Source organism: Macrobrachium rosenbergii, chromosome 2 (assembly GCF_040412425.1).
Source record: "Macrobrachium rosenbergii isolate ZJJX-2024 chromosome 2, ASM4041242v1, whole genome shotgun sequence".
NCBI classification, from domain to species: domain Eukaryota; kingdom Metazoa; phylum Arthropoda; class Malacostraca; order Decapoda; family Palaemonidae; genus Macrobrachium; species Macrobrachium rosenbergii.
This window is the reverse complement of record NC_089742.1, coordinates 35,915,513-35,923,012: the sequence shown is the minus strand read 5'-3', so window position 1 is coordinate 35,923,012 and position 7,500 is coordinate 35,915,513. Positions and strand designations below refer to the sequence as shown.

The 7,500-nt window shown below is 37.5% G+C and overlaps 1 protein-coding gene across 1 annotated transcript in view; it reads right to left on the bottom strand.

The window, feature by feature from the left end:
- Positions 1-7,500, bottom strand: part of LOC136842799 (uncharacterized) — a 26,855-nt gene that overhangs the window by 1,087 nt on the left and 18,268 nt on the right. The gene's annotated exons all lie outside the window — the stretch shown is intronic.

Sequence of the window (7,500 nt, the reverse complement as noted above, 5' to 3'; positions counted from 1 at the left end):
TTCCATTATAGTTAATACTCATTTTTATTGCACTGCAAAAATGAATGTTTTGTACCTCTTCTCCAAATCTGAATTATAACAAAAGAGAGAGAGAGAGAGAGAGAGAGAGAGAGAGAGAGAGAGAGAGAGAGAGAGAGAGATTGAATCTCCATATACCATCAATATCATAACAGTCCCCCTTTAATGATAATTAATTCGATCTAACCCCCCCCCCAATAAAAAGGAATATTCTCAAAAGTCTTTTCTTCCTTTTCTTTGATTTCTTTGTTTTATTTAACATTTCAATTTGCCCACCCGCTCAGGGATGATTGCCCCTCGCCAGTTTGTGAATTATCAATGAGGGCAAATTTACTCTGGGCTACGGAATGAGAAGCTGCTGTGTATGAAGTTCAATAGGACTATGTGTGAGTGTCTGCTTGTGTGCATTCGCTCATGTATATGTACTGTCACATGCATATACATTCCCATATGTATATATGTTACAGTAAGACTGTGAAACCAGGAATTTCACGAAGTCTCTGAAATTTTCAGGCAATTTGCGAAATCACCATTTCACGTAGGGGCATTTGATCTCCGAGGGGCTGGTACTAAACACGGCAAAACAGTGATAAATCTACACTTTCGCCATGTTTAGTACTAGCCCTTGGGATCAAATGTGTTTTGCCGTGTTTAGTACTACCCCTCTGGGATCAAGTGTTTTGCCGTGTTTAGTACTAGCCCCTCAGGGAGAAAATGTGTTTTGCCATGTTTAGTACTAGCCCTCTGGGATCAAATGTGTTTTGCCGTGCTTAGTACTAGCCCCCAGAGATAAAATGTGTTTCGCCATGTTTATTACTAGCCCCTCTGGGATCAAATGTGTTTTGCAGTGTTTAGTACTAGCCCCTCAGGGATAAAATGTGTTTTGCTGTGTTTAGTACCGGCCCCTCTGGGATCAAATGTGTTTTGCCATGTTTAGTACTAGCCCCTCTGGGGTCAAGTGTGTTTCGCTGTGTTTAGTACTGGCCCCTCAGGAATCAAATGTGTTTCACCGTGTTTAGTACTAGCCCCTCTGGGATAAAATGTGTTTCACCATGTTTAGTACTAGCCCCTCAGGGATAAAATGTGTTTTGCCATGTTTAGTACTAGCCCCTCTGGGATCAAATGTGTTTCGCCATGTTTAGTACCAGCCCCTCTGGGATCAGATGTGTTTCAGCGTGTTTAGTACTAGCCCTTCTGGGATCAAATGTGTTTCACCATGTTTAGTACTAGCCCCTCAGGAATAAAATGTGTTTTGCCATGTTTAGTACTAGCCCTGGGATCAAATGTGTTTCTTGCCATGTTATACCAGCCTCCTCTGGGATTGTGATGTGTTTTTGGGCATTTAATACTAGCCCTTCTGGGATCAAATGTGTTTCACCGTGTTTAGTACTAGTCCCTCTGGGATCAAGTATGTTTTGCTATGTTAAGTACCTTGGGGATCAAATGCAATTGGGGGATTATTTGATCTTCGAGGTTAAATTAAACACAACGAAACAGTAATTCATGTACACTGTTTCGCTGTGTTTAGTACTAGCCCCTCGGGGATCAAGTGCACATTGGCACATTTGATCCCAGAGGGGCTAGAACTAAACACGGCAAAACAGTGTACATGAATCACTGTTTTGCTATGTTTAGTACTAGCCCATCGAGGGATCAAATGTGTTCTATGAATTGGTATTCACGGGACCTATGAAAACTCCCTGGTTTCACAGTCTTACTGTAACATATATACAGTCACATACATATACATTCCTATATGTAAATGCACTGTCACATACATATGCACTCCTATATGTCTATGCACATTCACATACGTGCATAATCAGCTAAAAGGAATAGCATCATAAGAAGGTAAATTCATGTGCATGCGAATGTCTTCTTCCCCCTGAGTGAATATGCAGGAGGCCTCATGACCTATCATCTTCTGTGTTCCCTTAGAGTAAATTCGAACCATTCCGCGGAAACTGATTTTATTAACCATGTACAAATATTCGACTTGGGGAATTCAGTAATGTTCTACAATGCCGTGACATTTCCATTCAGTGATAAACGTAGACATACACTACTTGCATGCATTGGTTGCATTTATCAAGCAGCGAATCGGCTGCAACAGGGGTTTGAAAGTAAAGTGTTTATATCTCATTAGGTGTTCGTTACCTTTATGACAATGTATATGTATATATACATACATACACACATTGTTACACACACACACACACACACATATATATATATATATATATATATATATATATATATATATATATATATATATATATGTTTGTGTTTGTGTGTGTGTGTTTGCTGGAATATGTGTAATCGGGTAGGGAATTTGTGAAACGACCAGTTCGCTTAGGAACATTGATCCACGAGGGCTAGTACTAAACATGGTGAAAGAGTGATTCATCTACACTGTTTTGCCAAGTTTAGTACTAACCTCTGGGGGTCAAATGTGTTTTGCCATGTTTAGTATTAGCCCCTGGGGGATCAAATACACTTAGGGACATTTGATCCCCCAGTGGTTTGGTACTAATCACGGCAAAAGTTAAGTATACTTTAGTTTTACTAGACCACTGAGCTGATTAACAGCCTCCAGGCTGCCTGAAGGGATTAGACTTATTTTACGTGCTAAGAACCAATTGGTTATTTAGCAACGGACCTGTACAGCTTATTGTGGAATCCGAACCACATTATAGCGAGAAATTCATTTTATCACCAGAAATAAAATTCCTCAACTCTCGTCAGCCGGCGGCGGGAATAAACCCGCCCATTGAATGACAGTCCGAAGCTCAACCGACTCGGCCAACAAAGGGCTTTAATCACGGCAAAATACATTTAGCCCCCCCAGGGGCTAGTACTGAACATGGCGAAACAGTGTACATGAATCACTGTTTCACCGTGTTTAGTACTAGTCCTCGGGGATCAAATGTCTTAAGCAAGTTGCTCATTTAACAAATTCCTTAGGGAATTCATGAAATCCCTGGATTTCACATATTCCCTGTAGCATTATACACATACTTACATACATACATACATACATACATGCATATGCATATAATGCGCTCGTGTGTGTGTCTCTTTTTTGTTTTCCTATTGAATGCTGATGTGTACATGTAGTGTGTATTAATTTCCCGAGTTTAGCTATACAATAGAAGACGCCGCAAGCATTCAGTAAGAATTTATTAATAGAGTCTGTATAAAAATAGACAATATATATATGTATATATATATATATACATATATATAATGTATAAATGTATACATATAGAATATATATATGTATGTGTATATTATGTATGTGTGTATGTGTGTATGCTTGCATATATATATACACAAGTTATGCTTGACCAACCGTCGACTTTCAACATCGCAGTGCCTTCTAAGCCGTAATTTCAAAGTTTTATTGCGCCTGTACGACGACGATCAAAAGTCGTAAAATAAAATTTGAAGCCATCAGCCTAATCTTCTCCAAAATTTACCGAGCAAATATTTCATGACTGGATAATGAGGCTACAAATGGGCACGAAAGCTTTAAAAGGTTATTACTGGGTTCTAGGGCACACATAATCTTCATAATGTATAACTGAATTACGAAAACATGGAACGATGAATATATATAGGTCAGCGCAATGCCACGGAGGAAACAACGGAGTGGTAGAGGTCGACTTACCGTCCCTTCACTTAGCAGCATCAGGTGAGTAAAGGACAAGTGTCGAAAGGCCTGGCACCACTCCGTCGTTTCACTTAACTTCGGGGCATTGCCTTTATTTATATAAGTTTCAGAATGAAACTGAATACTTTCTCCCCGTCGCAGAAGTTTTCCAAAGCTTTCTAGTTAGAAAGCTGTTAGAATTTCATCCCCTGTCGAGTTTTATTTACAAACTTTGACGAATTTTGAATCGTGTGACCTCATTAACATGGTCCCCGCAGGCTAATTTGCATGCGAAGCAACGTTAAAATAAACAACCCTCTTTCGCTATCGTGTGATGATCATACATTCGAAATATGACGAATTTCCCATAAGCTGTTCTAAAAACAACCCTCTAGGTTTTCATTAGAATCTAATTATGAATATGTCATGTGTTGCTAATATCATTCCATATGCTTGGCATCATTTAGTCAGTATGGCTATCACCCTGCCATAGTTTACCGTAAGATAATGTACTTACGTTATTATCATTATTATTACTCAGAAGATGAACCCTATTCGTATGCACAAGCCCACAGGGGCCATTGACTTGAAATTCAAGCTTCCAAAGTATATGCTGTTCAGTAGAAAGAAATAACAGAAAGTGATGGGAAATGCAGAAAGATCACCCACCTAAAAATAAGAAATTAATAAATAAATTAATAATTGAATAGGAAAAAAATTAAGTAAATTATTCAGATTCGTGGATAACTGTATTAGGATAGCAATGCATTGCATCTTCTCTTGAACCTCTGACAGACATAAATACCTTCCTGCAGATAGACGCTGGACAATCTTTGATCACAGAAGCTCACTTCAGCTTTCAGCTCATGCGCCTAAATGATTCACATAGGATCCATGCAAGCAGGCCATGTGATATATACAAATGAAATGATAATCATCCCAGGTCCACTTCTCTGAGTTACATTAACCTGCATACCAAATTTGAATGAAATAAGACTAGTAGTGTCAGAGTCACAGGAAATTATAAAAATTTCGTGTCCTGTGATCAACATGCTCTCCACAGCTTAATGTGCATGCTGATTGCAATAAAATGAACAGCTTTCATTTACCAGAATGTGTACATTATATTTGCAGACTATAAAAGAATTGTCCATTAGCTGTACATCAGATCACTGTAGTTTCCATCACAATCCAACAGGTCCAACGTAACGTACTTTAAACTAATGGCAGGTATTCAGGTATTATACTGAGAGGTTACGTCAGATTTTATTTATTAATTTTCTCCCAATAATAATATGTACACAATACACACACAATAATAATAATAATAAAGAACCTGAAAATCTAGGTGCCAGAAGTAGCTCCAGGACTCATGCAGAAGAGTGTGTTACACCAGAAACAGCGCACATAGTGAGAAAAGTGATGGACTCTAAGGAGGCGGGATGCAACCAGAACACCACACTATAAAAACCACCCAGTCGAATAGAATGACTGTGATAAAAGAAAAAAAAAATAAATTAATAACTAAATAAAAAATAAGAATATTAAATCGAACGAAAGCATTGTGCTTCTTTAAAACTCCAGAAGTGAAAGTAATTGAGTCTCGTCTTGCTTTTACGTTGTTAGGCGTTTAATTGAATATTGGTTATGTAATGAAAGGCAGTGTCGTCTTTGTCTGTAATTTGCACATTCGTATTAACCATCCTAAAAGGCCCTTAACCTCTGTAGTAGCCAGTCTTCGATCGATAGAATTCTTACACGTCAAAAACAGAAGACTGCTAATCGATAATTGTGTTATGATGAAAGTAATAAAAAGAAAGTTTTCGGTGAAAGTAAAGATATCTTTGCATATCTTCGGTTGAAGATTGGCGAATCTGATGAGAAAAAAATTTTTGGGTGAAAGCAATGACGTCGTTGCATATCTTCACCGTAAGGTTGTCATAGATTCATTTGACAACTGTAAAATAAAAACACAAAAAAAAAATCACAAAAAGGCAAGTCACGAGCGTTATTTTTTCCTTTTTATATTTTTTAATTAATTATGTATTTTTTTTTTTTTTGTTCCGTGGGGTTGCTAGGCAGTTATTCGACTTCGATATCCTTTTATCCATCGACGTCAGGCCCGGCCGGTCATAAATAACGCCGTTATGCATACAATTGGAAAGGTCGTAAAACAATATTCGTCTCCGATAAAATGATAGATGCGTCCTTGTCAAAACATTGATTTGTCAATTTTTTTACGGGGGTTGGCCACGAGCCAAGGGGATGGTATTAGCTTTCAGTGATTGGGTCTTTGAATATTTAATTATATATATATATATATATGTTATATATATATATATATATATATATATATATATATATATATATATACATTCATACATACATACATACATACAGGTATATTCTAATATATCTCATACCTGTCAAAATTACCCGGTAATACTGCATAATAGAGGGATTAATCAGTAGGTCGTCATCTTTATTATAACACGGGCTGGACAATAGCAATTCAAAAAGCTGATTTAATTACCCGCAGAATATTCTTGTTAAAAAAAAATATGGGTACACATTGTTCTAAGAAATATGGTAATATAAGAGAGGGTTAAAAAGAAAAAAAAAGGTGAAACGAGTACACAAACACACACACACACACACACACACACACACACACACACACAAACTTAGTGACGTGTTTGAGTTCATGCGCTTGTAACATACAGCTCAAATTTCAGCTAATTTGAAAAAAGTAAGAAGTGCGCCGAAGTTTCTTCGGGACAATCAGGTTTTCTGTACAGCCGCTACAGCTTATAATCTAGGCCACCGAAAATAGATCTATCTTTTGTTGGTTTCGGTATAAATGCTGTATGAGCCGCGGCCCATGAAACTTTAACCACGGCCTGGTGGGGGCCTACCCTATATCGTTACCAGATGCACGATCATAGCTAACTTTAACCTTAAATAAAATAAAAAAAACTACTGAGGCTAGAGGGCTGCAATTTGGTATGTTTGATGACTGGAGGGTGGATGATCAACATACCAAGCCCAGCCCCGAAACCCTCAGTAGTTTTTAAGATCTGAGGGCGGACAGAAAAAGTACGGACAGAAAATAGGTACGGACAGAATAAAGCTCGAACGGACAGACAAATCCAGCGCAATAGTTTTCTTTACAGAAAACTAAAAATCTACGTCGACTCCAGACCTGTGGAACGCATAGCAACGATTTGAACCCAAACACCGCCCTCAGAATTTTCGTCTGTTTACATCATTAAAACTCGGGAAATCATATTTACTGCCGCTCCTTGGAGTGGGCGGGGCTGCTCGCTCCATGACGAACCGATACAATGGCCTTTCGACTTACCTGTTTATTATTTATCAGGAGAGTTTTGGAGTATTTTGTAAATCGGTTAACATAAAAAGTGTATGATGATTTTATTGTTTGTTCAGAATCGTAAGTGGGTTTCCTGGAAGCACGGTAGATCGATCTGAGTGGGTTGTTCTTGGCGTAACATTTGAAAAAGAAATTCACGTGATGTACAATATTCTTGACAAGACAAGTGGATAAAATTTTTAATATATATATATATATATATATATATATATATATATATATATATATATATATATATATATGTATATGAGGCTATCAGTTTAAACATGTTAAGCGCCATCCTGGGTCAAAGTATTTTTACTTTAATTTATTACATTTAAAAATGGCACTTGCATGTTCTCGACTGAAAGCCATCTTTAGAAAATGAAATTAGTGTTGATGTTCTTTAAGAAGGTCATTTATTTTAATTTAGAAGTGGAGAAAAGTAAAATGATGTCAG